Source organism: Ptychodera flava, chromosome 3 (assembly GCF_041260155.1).
Source record: "Ptychodera flava strain L36383 chromosome 3, AS_Pfla_20210202, whole genome shotgun sequence".
In the NCBI taxonomy this organism is placed as follows: Eukaryota; Metazoa; Hemichordata; class Enteropneusta; family Ptychoderidae; genus Ptychodera; species Ptychodera flava.
Genome location: NC_091930.1, coordinates 21,932,102 through 21,951,999, shown reverse-complemented (window position 1 = coordinate 21,951,999; position 19,898 = coordinate 21,932,102). Strand labels below are relative to the sequence as shown.

General features: G+C 38.0%; 1 long non-coding RNA gene across 1 annotated transcript; it reads right to left on the bottom strand.

Moving 5' to 3' along the window:
- On the bottom strand, positions 1–1,020 carry LOC139125472 (uncharacterized). The gene is made up of 3 exons (XR_011550240.1): positions 814–1,020; positions 385–448; positions 1–78 (listed from the first exon to the last, which is right to left on the bottom strand). It is a non-coding gene; the product is annotated as an uncharacterized lncRNA (long non-coding RNA).
- Positions 1,021–19,898: the final 18,878 nt, after the last annotated feature.

Genomic DNA, 19,898 nt, shown 5'->3' with positions numbered 1-19,898 from the left:
CTAGCCACTGAACCCCTGAATACCATTCAATAATACCTATGTCTTTTTTGTATTTGCCAATTGTGGTGACGTTGCCTCCTAAATTATGTCAAAAAATAAAAAAGATAGAAAAAAGGAACATATTCAAATATTGCACGCAATCGTTATGTCTTCTGAAACAGCAGTCAACGCAGTGATCCTATTGTATACAGTGATACAATCTGGAAAATCGCTGTCCGTTCTTCGATACCTATATTATTTCTTTACCCATTATTGAGTTTGAGTGAAATTGATCGGGTGTCGAGACAAAATCTAAATGTGGCACACACCAACAGCTTTCGGAAAGACCCAGTAATACGCTGTTGAAACCAAACAACATGTGTTGATGTCATAACGCAAACCAACCTCGATATTGTTGGATTCCAACATTGCTTTGTCGGCTGTACCGTTCATCAAATTCCACTCTACCCTGCAATTAAAATGTAGTAACCACTGTAATTATTTATTTTAGTTTCAATCACGTGTCCGAAGAAAAGAGTTGTCAGTTTGTCACTGTAGACATCACACTTGATATAGACGCATTTCTGATATCAAACAGCCTACTGGTTATTTCAAAATCTACGACCAATGAATTGAACATTCCATGATTTTGTTCAAATTACATTAAAGTCGGTGCCTTTCGTGTATCTATGTCCTTTTCTTGAGAGCAATGTTTTTTGATTTCGTAAACTCAGAATTGTATCGGGGATCAGGCAGATATATATCCATCTAAATTTCTATTCCTTATTCTAGCGCTTCAAGCTGTTTTTCGCCATAGTGATGGAAAATAATTACCGATGCTCCCGTAAAGTTAAGTTTCACGATTTCCCGTATAAGTAAGTTAGCCATGTCTTCATTATCATAGGTGAAATCTTCCAGTCTTTGCCTTGGCGTTTGTTTGCTGAGTATACTTATGGAAGCGTTCATTGCTAAAGCCATAACCATGATAGCATCATAGCACAAAGTCAAGTCCATGTTGATTTGCATTATTGATGCAATAAACTGCTTTTGCGAAGTCGATGGTTTCTGCAAAGTAGATAAGAAATTAAAAAAGGCATGTTCATTTACTGTTCCTTGAACTTATTCATTAAAATCCTTGGCTGAATATCTTTCATATCGTAACGATGCAAACTGTAAAAAGGTATCAAAACTCTATGGAATGCCGACACAAATGTGTGCTAGAGGACATATTGGTACGCATTTGGCACGAGGCTTATGACTATTGTATCATTCTAGTTACTATTAAAAGGGCGGGGTATTTTTATAAGCTTACCTCTCAACAATCTAACCAACTGAAAACAACTTTTAAAGGAGACCAAAAGACAAACATAACGTAAATAGTCAATGTCAACCAGCACTAATGCGAGAACCAGGGATTGATGACGGCCTCTGTAAGTTGTTAAACTGTATGGCTAGAATATGCATAGACTAACTTTTGCCCGATGATTCAATTGCTGGACTGTAAATTACAAAGTTGTCGTATGGAACCCTTGTCTTTTAACCGTCATGTGAATTTTTGAAAAGTGATAGACCTGGCATCTTGATTTCGGTTACTGCATAGGGAAATTGCACAAAAGTCCGTCCCCAGTGGTAGGGGCGGGGGTAGGGGTGTCTTGGTCTCAGGACAAGGTTCTTCTTTCTATGGTTTATTTTATTTTAATACGTTCGACTATGATTGACATTGTTAATAAAGATTTTTACCACCAACGTTTCTTTGTAGCTGTGGTGTCTTTGTCTTATGTTAGCACTGGTTTTGTAACGATTTCTTTTTTCTTGTTTGCCCGTTGACAATCTTAGGCGAAGTTTTGTCACCGTGTTACGTCTACTATCTGACTTCTTTGATTGCCTAATTTGCCGATGCAAGAAAGGGTAGTACTTTAGTCTATTATGTGATGAGTTTTAGTGCCTAATTCGCCAAAGTAAGCAAGGGTAAATTACTAATCTGTGGACGCTGTTACCAGATTATCACCGGATTAACTTTGACAAAGTCAACAACGAACGCAACAGCAAGATATAACAGAAGTCCTTTGTTATACCTTGCTGGCGCGTTCGTTGACTTTATTTTGTCAAAGTCAATCTACTGGTACTCTGGTGACAGCGTCCACAGATCAGTAATTTACCCTTGCTTACTTTGGCGCATTGGGCGTTCAAACTCAGATAATAGGTGCAGCATGCTGATAAAATGTTTACGCAAGATTGTCAAGGGCAGTGCTAAGTTAAGACCAAAACACCAAAGGTTGGTAGAATAAACCTTTATTAGCAATACAAGGAAAAACCTACCCACCCTAGGGAAGGACACGTAGGCGACCCCTATGGTTACTGGGTACTTCAATTCTACGAGGACATCGTTAATTACAATGTTTCACCAGATAGTCATCTATGATTGCTGGAACCTACCACACCATTGAAGTCGATCTCGTCAAGATCATCTAAGTAGGGATCTGCTACAAAGCCTATGTAGCCATCCATGGCTTCTCGCACCTGTTCCCTGTTGCATGGTATTGTTTCCCAATCAAACGTATCCCAGCTATCCCAGCTGAAGTCGTACAGCCATCCAGGAATTATCCAAACATACTTACGACCGTACATACCCTCCAGATAGGCCTTTCAAGAAATTGAGAACAAATAATCTCACCAAATGAAACTTTTATATTCTTATCAGATCATTCGACTCAGAAAAATTCATGTTATCATTATGTTTGTCTGTTTGTTTGTTTGTTTGTTAGTTTATGGAAAGAAGTCAAATCATAGCATTTGTGAAATATGAATACGTAACAAGTGTCATCTAACCGTTGTGTGAATTCCCGAAACAGTTACGAGGGTATTTCAGATGGTCTATTATGATTTTGTGGTTATGACGCGCGTATAAACATTTTTCGCGCTCTGATAAGGTAATTAACATTTGTGCTCTAGGTCTCCCTGAGATGATAAAACACGATTGGAACTAATTTGGGATAATTTGATCTTCATATTTTTCAAATTTCTCGAAAGTGTTAGGTGCCATAGAACTGAATGTTGCAATATTACAAATTACTCATAAAGTATGTAACTTAAAAAGAAATGCATAGCAGCTTACATATGCAAGTTAAAACGCCCCTACTGCACCATGCTATTATCTCAAATTAGTTTCAATCGTGTTATAATTATACTTCGTCTTATACCGCCTTAATAAACTCAGCATGTATACAACCACACGAACTAGGTCATCCCTTATGGGCATTGATGTGTATTTTGATCTCTCTTACAGAGAACAGGGTAAACGGTCAGGCATGTTTTTACCCATCTTCTGCCATGACATGTTACTGGTTGATGCAACGGGACAGCATTAACAAAATTTTTAATCGTCATGTGAACGCCGAGTGCCAGTTGCTTAAAGGCTCACATTGAATTGATGGCTTAGGACAGTTGAATAGCGTCTAGTTTCATTGACCAGTGTTTCCGTAAGGCCAGGCGTTCTACACGACAATGTAGAACGCCTTTGATCTGCATATATAAACTCAGAAACTCTAGGTAATCATCACGTCTTTGTGATGAAAACGCTACCTCCTTTTCTTGTGGCGGCGATGTAATACTTAAGGGCCTAAAAACAAAACAAGTAAACAGGAAAAATATCTAAAACAACAATTCCACCAGGTTAGAGAACAATCGTCATACACCTTTAAACAGCGCTGTTACCTTAAAGAAAAGAGATTTCTAAGAATCCTTTAGCAATGAAGTCTATAAACAAGTTATCGTTGATGACACAGTCCCATTTGTTAATGGGCACTTTAATGATACGTCCTCAGAGAGGATAGTGTCCTCTTCATTAATTAGGTTTGTGATTAAAAATGCTGCGATACAGATGGGGCTTAATGGCCAAGAATGAGTTCCATGGTAGTGAAAACATAAAACCAATGTAGGCTGCGATCCTAATTATAAAAGGTCATTAAATGAGTCAATTAGTAATTAATCGACAGGATGTTGCCAAAAATTTGCACCCTATCATAACACAGAACATTCTGGACATTCATCCTAAAAACAAAACTTCATTATGTAAATTCAAATTAACAATTAGTTTAAACGATACCACTAAGTGTCATTAAATTATATTTACAACACTATACAATCAACATCTGTACAAAAGTTTCACAAAATTTTATGCAGTATTTGTTGACATATCACTCTTATTAGGAAAGTTCTTTACATATGCAATTACAAATTAGTTGACATGACACTGACAACTGTTAAAGCAATGTGAGCTTAACTTCTGTACCAAATTGCATGAAATTTGATGTTGTATTCCTCGACATATCAGTCTAATTACGGAAATTCAATAATTGACTAGATAATGCTATATGTCGTGAATTAAATTGATGTGCATATGTGTGATATGGTTCAATGTTCTTGTAAAACTTTGAATGATATTGGTGGAAATATGTATGAGTTATGGCTCTGTACATGACAAACCAGGCAGCCATATTGCAAGGGATTGTGAAACCAAATTTTGAAAACCATTTTTAATGACAAAGTGGCAAAGTCCTTATACCAATTTGAATAAATCGGTTGATGCATAGGTATGACATAGGTCAATGTCTTTGTACCAACTTTAAATAAAATCAGTTGAGACGTGGCTTAGTTATGGCTCTAGACATGAAAAAATCATAACAAAATGGCCACCAGGCGGCCATATTGGATCGTACCGTGAAACAAATTGACGCGCATATGTATAACATAGGTCAATTTCCTTGTTTCACCTTTGATAAAATCGGTTAATATATATTTGAGTTATGGTTCCGGACAGGAAAAAATTGTAAAAAAATAGCCGTCACGCAGCAATATTTGATCATATCGATAAACAAATTAACGTGCATATGCATGACATAGGTCAATGTCCTTGTACCACCTTTGAATAGAATGGGTTGAGACATGCCTGAATTATGGCTCAGGACATGAAAAAAATTGTACAAAAATTACTGCACGGCGGTCATAATCGGATCGTATCACAAAACAAATCCATGTGCATATGTATGACACAAAGAGTAATCCTTGTACCACGTTGAATGAAATCACTCCAGGCATCTTTGAGATATTTGCGTGAACGGACGGACGCAGGGGCGCACGCACGGAAATGACCAAACCTATAAGTCCCCCGGACGGTGTCCTTGGGGACTAAAAAGCTGGATCTGAAGACTTCCTAGCTTAGTGATTGACGCTAAAGGCTGTGAGTCTACTTATTCCTGGCTCATGGTTTGACAGATGAATCATTACATCCCTTGTTACCGACCACGTTTGTATCTCAGTCACCTTTAATTCAGGCACAAATACAGTGTTGATTTTAGTCAGAAACGAATCATTCGGATTCCAAAATCTCGCATACCCTGATCAAGCTTCTGAATTATTCCCATATCTGTCTTTGCGGCATTTCGTTAATGAAAATGTTTTAGTCTCAGTCTCGAAAATTTGTGGCTATGTTGTACATTTTTCTTTCCGACCTTGGTGCTGTCTTCTCGGTTAGCATCTACTGGACGAGCATAGGGGAGCAAATATGAAACTACAAAATTAACACATTCTAAACAAATTCTCGATTAACATAAGATCCAGTAATTTAAAAAGCAACACACTTTGTAAAGCCATATGAAGTGCAGTGTAGGCTACCTCATTTGCTGTTTATTGCTCTTCGTATGGTAGTGTTTTCACCAGATACTGTTACATCGGTGATTTGCGGCAACGTAGACGCTTTATTTTCAATACCACAGATGTCATCCGTAAATCCACGTATTAAAGAGATGTTTACGATAAAATATGTATCTGAAAGTGTACTTTACTTCTTTGATCGGTTCTTTAGTGTAGCTTCGATCACCAACATCTTCTGTCGAAGCTAAGCTATCATATTACAGCTTTGTAAATACCTAATGAATTTTGTGACGTTAAAGCGAGTATTAACAATATAAGTTTTTCGCTTGTAAACGGATAAGGGACTGGGCATTTAAAAAGATGGCAAATTATCGGGTACTCCATGTAAAAAATAAAACGATAAATCTTGATAACGGTGCACAATATCGACATCAACCTTTGACTGGCAACGTCTACGGAAATGACTACGCACTCATTCAAAGTTTCGTTCCAAACTCAGCTACGACCAAAAATCATGACTACTGTGGGCTCTCCGTTGATCTAACATCTCGGTTGCCTAGTTCTTATCAACCGGTTGTAATGGGCGACAACTTTCGTCATTGGTTTTGACAAGTTCTCCACGAAGATCCTCAAGTACATTTGGCAACCGTACCTTTCAAGCACCGGTTTACGTCGAGTTTTCCCGTTCGCAAATACAGAGTAGTTTTTCTAAAAAAACCGTCGAATATTAAACTTAAAGACACAATAAGTAATGAAATTTAAAACATTTGAATAACATTGTCGAACTATGTTGATATCGTTTGCAATGAATGCTGTACTACAAGCGACATAATGATCGTATTGATCAGCTGATACCATGCAGCTCGCTGATCATGCTGATGTCGATGCAGGAACGTTCCGTTTTCTTTATGCGTGGCATTTCACCATGTTTCACCAGCTTTTTGAAAGGTATCATATTGAAAGTTGACGTTTCAAGTTTGATATAAATAGTAAGGATGCAATTTATTTTCATTTCTGGTAGGGGTGAATGACTGATGTAAGTTGATTGTATGCAGCCTTCACTAAGGACCCTTTAGAAGTCTACAATGATTCAGAATTGTCCAACATCTCTTCAAGCACACACTGCTATAATAGAGGAGTATTTACCGAGGATATACAATGACATGCGCACGCTAATTCGCAAAATGCACATATCGAGTACAAATTGAAGTGTCTCCGGATAGAATGCAGTCACTTAATTTTACATGCTTAAAACTATTCAGTCAAAAGCTCAGTCTAGAATCTATCAATTACAGTTATCAGTGTACCAACCTGACAGAAAACGGTGAAGGTTTCTTCCATGTAGGCCAATAGGAAAATAATTCTTGCGTCGTGTCTCTGCATAAAGCAAGCATAATTACGATAGATTGGAGCTAGCGCTATGTTTACAAATCCAAAATTCAAACAATATAGATTTGTATTCGTATAACCGGAGAGTTAAGCCAAGAATTTAATAACTTCCCCGCTTCTTGAAGTTTGTGAGCTCACCATTCTTCATATGGCGTAGGCTGAGAAGGACTTGCAGTCATTCTGGTAACCTCATATACCGATATGTGAAAAGACACCGAAAACTAAAGGCCTGGCTTGACTTCATGTAATCTATAAAACTACTTTAGTTTGCGTTAACACTTTGGGCTGTTTGGTACATCTTGAAATTATGACAAGTTAACAGCATTCTTATTCAACTTCATCCATTCATGCACACGCAAGTAGGCAATCTTTGTTCTACTAGTGAAATTTAAATACTGACCTTTAAACTTTGAACCTGTAAACTTGGGTCATGGGAAATTGATTCCATCGTTAAGATGTCTATGTCTTCATTAGTCAGTAGTTGTACTAGATTATTCATATTCTGCATCGAAAAGAGAAACCGATAAATGCATACATTGTCGGATTATAATATTCGTCCTTTCCAAGTCATGCTGCTAAAATTTTATAGTAGACAAAGTTACTTTCATTTGAAGAGCAATACATTAACACACAATAAGGCAAGTGTAAATCTTCCTAAACACTCGAATACATCTTGACTAAATATACTCCCTATACTATACGATAGAGAAAGTCGTATTCATTTAATTTTCTCACAAAAACTAATTTCTTTCCACAGCACATACTTTTGTTACTTCGCTAGGTATGAGAGAAATGCTATAATGTAAGACACTGTACATTGTCATTGTGACAGATGTCGATGACATAGTATACATGAGCGTACACCCTGTAATTGATTGGCAGCGCTCCTTGCCTTTGCCACCAATGCTATGTGTCTTGAAAAGTACTTTGAAAGCTCTGGATTTTACTCCTTGTCCAGATCAATCGTATAATGAGAAGCTGATTACATTCAGCAAACATCTGTTGATTAAATGGATGAAGAACCTGCAGATTTGTCGACGCAAATGCAGTAACTTGTACTTTGTAAAATCTTTAGGAAGAATGATATCATTCGTGTAACGTAAATGGTCGACGTGAAATTCGTAGTTAGGGTGAGCTCAAGCGAAATATTTCAATAGTTAAGCTTTCCCGGTCTTCGAATAAATCTTTACACTTCATTAATTGGTGACGTGTAGATAACCGTATTACTCAGTAATAAGCGAGTACCTAATGACGTTTTCAACATGCCGACGACGAAATTAAACAAAAAACAAAAAACGTCTTTAAAGAATGAATGCAGATCTAAGGAGAACAAGAAGTTAGAGCATTTAATGTATTTAATTTTTGTACATCCCAAAATTTACTGCTACAAAATTTTAACACTAGTATCGACTCAATGAGAAACATCTAGACCGTCATTTACATGTCACCGTTTCGACTTTGCACAATTCTCTGTAACATCGTTTCCTTCTGTGCTGTCGAAGTCAGCATAAGCGCACACTAGCTGTGCACGTACATTAAATAATCTCATTTGATGACAAACCCTATATGTGGGTATAGAACGTATTTTTATACAATATGCCAAAGAACCCATTTAGACTGATAAGAGATACCGGAGTTGTAATACATTTTCTAACATCAACTGCCTGAATTCACTGTACATAGTTTATATAAGAAGTATTTTAGAATATGCTTCTGCAGTGTGGTCTCCTTGGCAAAAACAACAACAGGACAAAATAGAGCGAGTGTAAATTGTTATGTAGGTCATTTTCCTCCACACTCATCATGACCTGAGTTTAATTAGTCTAGAACATTTTCAAGGTCACTACCCTTAATGACCTCACAACCTTGAATTCAACTATTCATGTTGGAATGTTCTGGAAATTTGATTAGATGTGTAAGAGAGATAACTTTAGAACAGTAAATAGGATGTCAATAAAAGTTCTAGATTGCTCTTATGTGCTCTTATATAACCACATGAGTATTCTATACTTGGACAGCAGGCTTGCAGTCAGAATTTTGGGATCGTCTCTCTTGCGTGTTTCTTCTAGTCTTCGGAAACTCCAGCAGTATTAAATTCAAGACTTTTCAAGACCTTCCCTGTCACGCTGGATTTATACTGTGGACTTTATGCAACTTCAAGCCTGCAAACCAAAGGACTGTTCACTCACCGACTGACTGTTATAACTCTTAGACTAGAGCTTTGCCGTCCCAGCTGAGATAAGCAGCCTGTACACTTTTACAGTTTGTATTCTATCCCTTGACTTAGCAATTAGTTTTATTTTTCGTAATAAATTTCGTTTTACACGGAAACTGTTGAGTTCACCTTTTGTTCGTTTTCTGTCACGTAACAAAATGAAATACATTAAATTCGTTTGTTTCAAAACAAAGCATTCTTAAAACCGAAATAATTATGGAGAATTGTGCAAGCGTTTTAACCTTTCGCCTCTTTATCATCGGAGACCATTTTTAGATACTATATTTTTAATATATAAATGTGTTTATAACATGTATGATTGTCCCCACATTATTTTTCGTATTAATTGTAATATTCCCCAGAAAAGTACAAGAACGCACACTGCTTTAGACTTGCAGTTAGTGAACTCAATTTTTTTTAAATACTCGGCTCTTCAAAGATGTATAGCTACTGTACTGTGCATTTGTGTCGTTGACAAATGGCTTTCAGTTTGGACTTTAATGCAATCATCATCAACAACAATATATACGTACACAGACATTGTTATCAGGATGAATATTGTGAGTTTTAGCATGCCGTGGGGAAATAGAAAGAATCTGTAATTAAGGTAGAATTCACCTCGGGGACATATATTCGGACCGTCAAACTTTTACAATTCTTTTCTGAGCTATCACTTGTGAGGGTTTATTTAAAGCTTTTGGTGTAACAAAACTTTTCGCCGTCTTAGTTTTACTTAGATTTACTTTTCCTCCATAGAGTTAACACAGCGATGGCGGCCATAATATAGGTAAATTTTAAGAAATGTTTTTCTCTCGTACCAGAATTTTCATGGTGAGCCCCCCCCCCTCCCGAATTTTATTCTTGCTTTTAAAAGAAAATGGTTGAAAGATTCCGTGAGAGAAAAATTGGGCAAAAGTTGAAGACTTTCTTTTTCGAGGCGCAGACCACTTTAATGCATATAATTGAAATATTGAAAAAAAACTGCCAACAGTTACAGTGTCTGTCCCCTGTTACAAGCCTAATTGTGGATTTTTATTTTAATCAAATAAAGTTCATAAAATATTATTAAAATATTCCAGAATTTTTCCCGTACGTTAGTGGCATCAGATGATATAACAGGAAAATCATCCAGGTCCCCTCCAAGCATTTGTGAATGCAACCTAAGGATATCAACAATATCTGCAGAGATGCTAACTTGCTAGAAAATATCACAGTATTGAAACTCTTAGTTTAAGAACTTTATCTTACCGAACGAAAGTATTCAGTATCGAAAATTATGGCGACGCGACTCCATTTGAAGGACTTGATGAATTGAACTCTGGCCGGATTTAATACATCATCCACTGGATAGATTTGGACAGTGAGTGGGTATGCCACCTTATCACGCAGTGACGGCGACGAAGCGTAGCCAATCTGTCAAATCAAGATTGACACCATGTCAGTAATCTGGCCCATCAGACTGGCAAATCGAAATGTCCTTGGGTAAGTCACACCAATTATCTTTCGTGCAAAACTTGAAGTACCCTTACCACGTGCATGCAATGCTGCTAATTTCCGCAAATGTTGAGGCCCCTGTAAACCTGTAAATTTCATTTCACTACACGTGGCCATCAATAATAAGGGTGGATTCCTTCTTTTTGGAGTCGACATCGTAACGGCATATCATCTTCACCATATCTACGTTATTATGATAACTCAAGGGCATTCAAAAAATCAAAAGTTAAAACTCATTATCAATCATCATTAATGCAAATTCTTTGGCTTGTTAATATAGACCGACCTAGGTTGTCAAGGGTGTTTTCAAGGGTGTTTTAATGTCTGTCCGCAGATGTACATTAAAATGTCTGAAGACAGTCTGAGACTACACTTTCTGTGAATCTGCAAAGAGTAAATTCCACCACGGATTTCAACGACTCGTATTTGATAAACGATAAAGTTCGTCGTTATCTTTTTGCAGAACAAAAGATTCAATTAACGCAGATTAGTGTCTTGAATTCTATACCCCTTACCAATAAGAGAAACAATTTTAAAACAGGATTATTTTGAGAATAAGTAGTTGTTTTAACTCCTGTCAATTTCAACAAGAACTCGTTTCTCACTGCGTTGATAAATAATTTCCGATTCATATTGCAAAATCACTGAGTCTTTCTGTTTCGAAGTTCAAACCAATGATTACATTTAAAATGAAGGCATTTGTAAATTAGAGTAAATAGTGAATTCATTGATTTCCAATATAATTCAAAACGAGAAAATGCTCGTCAAAGTTGAATGTAAAGGAAGCACTGCGCACACTCAGTAAATTGACTTGCTGTTAACTTCTACCGAAGGCATAAAAATAGCAACATCAGTGATGGAGATCATTATATGGTGATTATTTAACAACAAGTAGACCAAACCAGTAAACCTGGAGCCTGTTTGCTCTTAATTTAATATCCGGGATTCACCAAATCTTAAAAAATCGAATTGAACCGATTATGCAATTTGCCGTCAATTTAAATCACATGATTGAATTTAAAGAAACATAACATCAAACGTTACCTGTATAATGTTATATTCAGCGGCTACTCTGTTGACGACTGTGGCAACCTTCGTAAACGTAGGGCCGAACATGGCCGTTAGTTTAGGTTTCCGGTAAATGAAGTCATAGAGAATATGCAATGCTCTGTCAGGCAACATCTGTGAAAAGATGTATACACTAGGGTATTTAGAATGTCTCTTGTTAGGGAAAATACAATATGACCCACACTGGGCAAAATGCTTTATATAAAACTATATATACACATACACTGATTCTGTACATGTGTCAACTACGTTAGGTATACTAATAAAATGCCAAACTACAGTTTACACTTTGGTTTGCAAAGATCTGCATTATGTATACTCAGGATCTGCATAGACACACACTGCACATATCAACGTATTGGAATGCTCCATTTACAAAGATATGCGTCACGTTTGCAATTAATATTGTGTTCCATATACGTCAATATACGTAAATACACTGAAATATATTAAGCATTTTGTCCAGTGATAACAAAACGTATACGAATTAGTCTCGTGAACATTGTTGGAGGTATTGAGGATGGTTTCTCTCTCGGGAGGAAATGATTTGTTTAATGGCTTATGTCTTGATAAAAATAATGAAGAGACAAGACTATGAAGATGGGACATGGGAATTATATTGCAATGTACACTGTAAGATTTGCACTGTGATGGATACATGAGCGTGAAGATGACGTATTCTGTCAGCGCATGGTGCAAAGGTTAAACAACAGCAAACATTTACGAGTTCACGGCTGTGCAATTTTATACTTCATGACGGGTATAAAACTGACAACACGATTTCTGATACAAATAAACCGATATAGATTCGACATCGCGCAAAGTAGGAGGGAATTCAATTGACTATCTGAGCAATCTCATTGGAATTAGAAGACAATTAAAAACGCAATATTTAAATGTCATTCGTGGAACTTCTCGGACAGTGATGACATACAGCTCTGTTTGTTTCATTTAAACGTATTAATATATTCTGTGCCTACATTTGATATGTTAGAGTATAGATTTACTCTTCATACCGCTGAAAACGTGTGATATCACAATAATTGACGCATTACTCTGGGGTGCAAGCTGAAGATATTCACTCTGGAAACTGAAGAACGTTAGAACTTTAGCTTGATCTGTCGATGAACAGTACATTATAAGGTCATTTGAAGATCTACTTGTCGGATCAACATTTTACCAGAGGGATTACTTGATTAAAGGGTTGCTGTGATAGGCAGTTTCTGTCAGTGCATGTTTCTTTGTCTTCTGCTTTGCAATCATTTTTATAGCTCTCTGACTAACTCAGAGATGAACGAATTACAGTTATCTATTCCATCGTTAGGCCAACTGTTTGGGGATTTGTCTCGCCTGTGTAATATGCTAAATATGCTTTTTCAACGGTTACACATAAATGCTGCTGCTATCAAATACATCAAGAAACCAAATCCCTCACTTTGACGTATAAGATAAATATTGTGTGTCTGACTCTTAATACTGTCTCGCTTTTACGCAAATTCTCCAAATACCAAATAATCCGCTTTCAGTTTCATTTAAATAAACGTTATTGTATACACAGTGTGTGTTTACGTTGTAATCATCGACTCTGTCGATAAATTGAAGCTTTTCAAAGTCGTACAAGGTACATGGCAGTTATAAATAAATAAGCATATTGAAGTAACAGTGTACAAGAGAAAGAGGTCATACACAGCTAATTGAATACCATGGTCTGTGGTCAAATATTGGATTCTTGAAATATCATTATTGACATCAATTTTTGTATGTGATGCGGTCACTGATCCCACTATTCCTATAAATCGGTATCGTCATCTGATGATGTGATGGATTTCATTGATCCACGCTTGCATTAAGTAGAAGAGGTACGATGACAACCATTAACATTTCATCAACAATTTTCTTACTTAAACTAAATCTTTGACTGATTTACATATTTCTGTTGGTCTTCTAATTATGTTCGAATGGTTGTGATATTGACAACCAGATCTGGATACAGAGAGAGAGAGAGAGAGAGAGAGAGAGAGAGAGACAGAGAGAGAGAGAGAGACAGAGAGACAGAGACAGACAGACAGACAGACAGACAGGGGAGACATAGAGAGACAGACAGATAGAGACAGACAGATAGATACAATCAGCGACAAAGACAAAGAGAGAGAGAAACAGAAAAACAGACAGACAGACATACAGGCAGAAGACAGACAGACAGACAGACAGACAGACAGGCAGAAAGACGACGATGGAAGGAGACTCCGAAAATGTGTTTCAAATTCTTGAGACTGTGAAAAATAGTCTATGGAAATGACATTTTAATTTGATGATGCTTAAGAATATTGCATTGTTCCTGTTTACCTTTGCTGTGACATTATCGATTCTAAAGTTAACGATTTTACTTAAATCTAACTTAAGAACATTTCGATGACGACATTTCCATGCCACGTGACTACGTCTAAGCCAATCATGATACATGTATTATCGAATGATAACTTAGGTGTACTAGCTCTTAATATAAATTTGCCATTTGTTTCCGAGGCTTTAATCTGATCATAATCATTTTTACCCGAGGCCTTTGAATATTCTTTAAACAGAAATATGCGAAAGATAAATATCATCGTATATAGAAATTCTCACCTCGGTGTAATTACTGACTAGTTTTATCTCATATTCCTTCAGGATCTTGGAGAAGTTATTGACGTCGGCCACCGCCTTCTCCAGTACGTTCTCGTATTCCCGTAAGACTGTGTCTGTTCGAGTTGGTAGCAATGCTCCAATGTAGATCCGTGTCTTGTTAACACAGTGATCATCTGTCAGACAATAAAATATACAGTCATCGTAATTAGGTACACCGACAAGAAAAGTAATGATGTAATCAAATCAGGAAGGGACACAATTCTGTACGCGTAAATATAAGAGCTTTATAAATTAAAAGAAAGGGACGTGTCTGTACAGTGACCGTTTTCGAGTTCATTGTACATTTAAAGATTTCCAATTTGCAGAAAAGTCCCCAATAACTTGAACATGGTGTAATCTACCGGGGGTCCTTCTCAAGCATTGAACAAATGGACAGTATCAGTAATAAATGAAGTGATCAATGTGGTGTCAAGTAAAACCTTTCTTTATTTCCTGGTCATTTAATTTCTTGTGTCAGCCTAAATGACCCGTAGGTTGATTACACTGTTCTAAAATCCATTTCGCATGAATCCTGCGCAAACCAAATTAATCTAAAAAACGGTTACAAAACAAGGCAGGTCAGTAGCACATTTTATAACATTGAAGAAACTAATGAAAGTTTTTTTGACTGTCGGATACATGTTTTGTATTTATGGCCACACGCAGTGATGTGATCACCAGTATAAGGCATCATGCTACTAAGTCAAAGCTCTATCTAGAGGCGAAGAATTCCACGCCTTGTTAGGTCCGATCACGATATCAAAGTGGTTATGTTCGAGAGGGAACTGACCAAAGTCTATTTTAAATTTTTCAATTGATTGATTCACCTAGCTCACAAAAGCTAGCAATGGGGAAGGGAAGACGTTGGAATAAACACTAAACGTGATGCACATATACTTTGATAAGCCTGGTATTGTTTTTTAAATCTGAATCAGGGAAGAAGGAAAATTTCTGTCTTTAAGCAGTCTTATCGAATATCACTGCCTTTGTTACATCCTTTCCAGCTCTGACTTGACAATTCCTGCAGGACCACGGAAAAATACTCTTTGACTTCAGATTCCCAGCAATCACTAGCTTAGTACGTCGGAAGAAAGTCCGCTTGAAAATTGTACGTTATTCATAAATTCTCTCATATGTATAGGATGCTAAAACACATTATAACCAACAACCGTTGCAATAAATCATTCTGAAATAATTAGTGATACCTAAAAGCCTTATTTTTCACATTATTTTGTCTATATGATTATTAGACAAAACGTACAAAGTTTCAAACAGACGTCCTGTCAACCCCATGGAAAATGTACCCTGCAATTCTTAGTGTAGTGAGGTCACCGGCCGGGTGAGCGAGACTGTAGCACCCCTTTATCCGATGGTCAAAGCCTTGCTTAAAGTGACACTTGCAGCCTTTTTCAATCAGCGTCGATCCCAAGAGACCAGGATCATGCAACAAAATTGACAAAAGTTTCGTATTTTGCCCCATACTCACACACATGAATGCGCTCCATGTCTGCCAACGATCACATACCTAGTGACCGAGTTGACTTTGTTTTACGTTATATATAGAAACTGAGGTGCATTAAATCTGCATCGTTTGACGATCCTGTCTTTAAACAAATAAGTACAATTTGTAAACGTTTGTTGTGTTCCAAATCAAGTGTGTTTTAGCTACCCAATTGACAAGCGATAAAAGTATGGTTTAAAATATGTATATCGCCAACGAGTTATTTAACAATATACTTCAGACCTACAGTCGAAACTTACCACCCCAAAAGAGTGAAAATATACCTTAGTTTATTAGAAAAACACATCTTCATTCTGGCAAAATTTCTGGCTTTTGTTTATTTTAATGGCGCCGCTAAAAGACGCCATTGTTGCTAATTACTTGTCATGCAAATATACCGGAAAAGCCAGTTGTCGTGCAGACCCGTACGCTACTCTTGGCTTGAGGAAATAGTACAAACATGATGTAGATCAAACAAAGTCTTGTACTAAGTTTGAATGAACTCGGTCCAGGCATCTCTGACATATCTGCGTGAACGGACGGACGCAAAGACGCACGCACGCACGGACACGACCAAACCTATAAGTCCCCGCTGGTGGTGTCTGTGGGGAGTAATAAAATAATTATAATAGTTTCTCTTGTGTCTCTCCTATTTCGTACAAACCTATCCGGAATTTGGCAGCTCACGCCAGGTTTTCCCAGCGATTGAATGCGTCACGTTTGTGTCTGCGCAGTAGTGAGTTGGTTTCTGCTGAATTCATCGACTTGGACTTCTTGCAAGTACCGGCGGCGAGACCGACTGTGTAAACTATTACAAACGGTTCAGTTTGGGACAAGAGCAAATTCTTGAATAGAAGAGAGGTCGGCCAGTTGTGAGCTCGGCCCCGGTTAGTGGGAGAACTCTGCGAGTTGCAAGCTCTTTACCGGCGCGGTGGCAGTCCCAGGGTTGGTGAGTACCCATGCTTGTTACCCAAGTTTGAAAAGTACCCCCTTTCCTAGAATATTTCTGAAAAAAACACACCCTATTTGTGGCAAATCTGGGAGAAATAAGCTGTAAAAAGCATACCCTTATTTTCGAAATCTAGGAGGTTAGTATGTTGACTTCCAGGGTTGACCCTGGAGGTTGACTTTGTATACATGTACATACATCACAAATGTTTGTCCTCACCTGATTTTAGTCACATTCATACACAATCATCTTCCTTATCCGTTTGGATCTGGAGTTCTCTGCTGGCTCCTGTGTGACAATACACCTCCCATCATCTACTGTCCCTCGTGTTTCTAGGATTCTTTGCTTATTCTTCACATTGTCAGTCTTTTTTTGGATTTTGCATTTATGTTTTTCACAAATTCTTTTAGTGACTACCCCTAATCTCGGAGGTTACTCTGAAAAAGTACCCCTTTTTCTCGATTTCACGGACCTAGAATCTCCGAGATGACTGAAGAAAAACACCCCCTTTACCGTGAATTTGGTAACGCGCATGGGTACCCACCAACCCGGGGACTGCCACCACCGGGGCTCTCTACAACTTGTACAGGATGGCATCGGCGATCTAAATCGGAACGGCGGTCGCCGTGTATTCCGCCTGTCAGCACAGTCAGCACTGCTGTGGTGGTGTGGGAGCGCAGCCGTGGATACACCGGGAACACACAGCATCTTACGCAGGGCTACTTTTGAAACATACACATACAGTGAGCAGCGACCATGCCAGTGAACGGCTTTAGCTGCTCAGCTCTACTGTTCCTTATACATTCCATATTATACACCTACTGCCATAACCTATGGGAGGTTTACCGTCCAATAACTTTCCGTATTTTGTATAGTACGCGGAGTCCCGAATACGGGAGACGCGCGACGCGCCTGTTTGGGGTTGTTGCAAATTTATTCCAACAATCGCGCGCGTCCCACTCATATCGCGCGTGCTGCATCCATCAAAATTTACCATAGAATTAGTTTATACGGACGATTAATGGAGGGAGGTGTATAATAATAGGGTTATACACAAAATACGGCCCTGTATGGACGAGGGCTCAGTGAGTGACATATTGGACGAGCCGAAGGCGAGTCCAATACGTCACTCACTGAGCCCTCGTCCATACAGGGCCGTATTTTGTGAATAACCCTATACTATAATGTGTACAAGGCAGCCGAGCGGCCACAAATTTCTAGACTGAAATTAGAAAGTGCGTCGATCGTGTTGTGTACTTGACGCTGCAGATTTGAATGACGATTAGATCGTATGTTTACATGGATCGCGTAACGTGCAATCTGATTGGCTGCAGGCTACAACTGTAATAATTGTAGCCTCCCCGCTTATTGCTCTGATGAAAGAGCAAGTTCAGAAGTTGAACGAAAGAGGACTGAAAGTTGTTTACATCAGCGACCAGAAAATTGACATGACCAGCATGTACTTACTGTTAGTATCGTCGAATAGGACCCTTTTGCTGGGCCTTTGGTTTTCGCAGGGAACTAGCCGCTTGACAACTTCTTCTTTAGTCCCGATAGTTGATCGTGTAGATTTGAACAGCTGCCGGAACTGCTGGAGGTGTTTCAGCAGAGTCTATCCCCGATTGCTGCACGATCTGCAACTCACATGAGTGTGCAGAGAGGGGTCAAGACTTGCACCGACGGCAAACTCTATTTCTTCACAGGACAGTGTCTTTTTTCCGTTATTGAATAACTGGCGAACGATTATCGCATTTTGCAACAAGGGCCCCACAAACAACACAGATATTTTCACGCGTTTTCGGCGATACAACAGAGGTCGTGCTGACTTTTGTGGGAGTGATTGCACTCGACATTTTTTTTTAAACAACGCCATGTGAGTTTTATGCACGTTTCGTTTGGGTCAATTGGTAACTCCTCTCAATATGTAAAATTCAGTGATGTCATCTTATGAATAATATATGATAAAGAAAAGTCATCTCATGAATAATTAAGAGCAACGCAGATCGTGCAAGAAATCCAAGTCTGTGACTCCGGGTGAAACGACCCTGTACAGCGTTCACTCCACTCATCGCGTTCACCCACTCATCGCGTCCACTCCCAGCTCACGCGTTTCACATGAAAACAAAATACAAATTATTGCGTTCACTCCACTCAAACATTCACAAATCACAGACTTGAACCAAGTCTACGTTATTGGTCAATAACACTGACATTTACTACGTTATCGGTTCATGTACAACGTAATCGGTAAAATTTTACTTCGGACACGATTGGAACTAATTTGGGATAATTGGATGGTGAAGTAATGTCTTTAAAATCTGCAAATGTAAGCTAATCTGCTTTTCTTTTTACTTTACACACTTATTTTTATGAGTAATTTGTAATATTGAGACATTCAGCTCTAGAGCACCTTAGAGTTTTGAGAAATTTGAAAAAATGAAGATGAAATTATTCCCAAATAGTTCAAATCGTGTTTACGTTATCTCCAGTGGTTTGATACGTTATCGGTTAGTTACTACGTTATCGCTTGTAATACGGCGTCGCCCTTTCTTTCTGTATTATGGAGACCTTAACAAGCTGTTTGCCTCCTGAGATCATTCCTACACAACAAATGTCATGTTACTGTTACGTATCTGTCACTTCCAGCATTGACTGGTCGATTACTAGTCCCAGAATTTCTCAATGACAAGCAACAGACTTTTATCCAATATTGTAAACAAACTGTATAAGTCTGGATGCATTTTATCAATTTACTCTTTAAAGCCCTGGCAAATTGTGCCCTAAAGCTAACTTACAAATCTACTATCGATGAACAAGTTTTCACATGACATTTCATGTATTCGTTGACAAGTAAATACATTTCGTGTAAATAGAGACTCCATGGTAACTATAATTCTATTGATGAGTTTTAATTTATTATCACAGACATCAAAGAACATACAACGCAAAAGTCGATTAATTTGGTGAGACAGACGTGATCAAAGTAA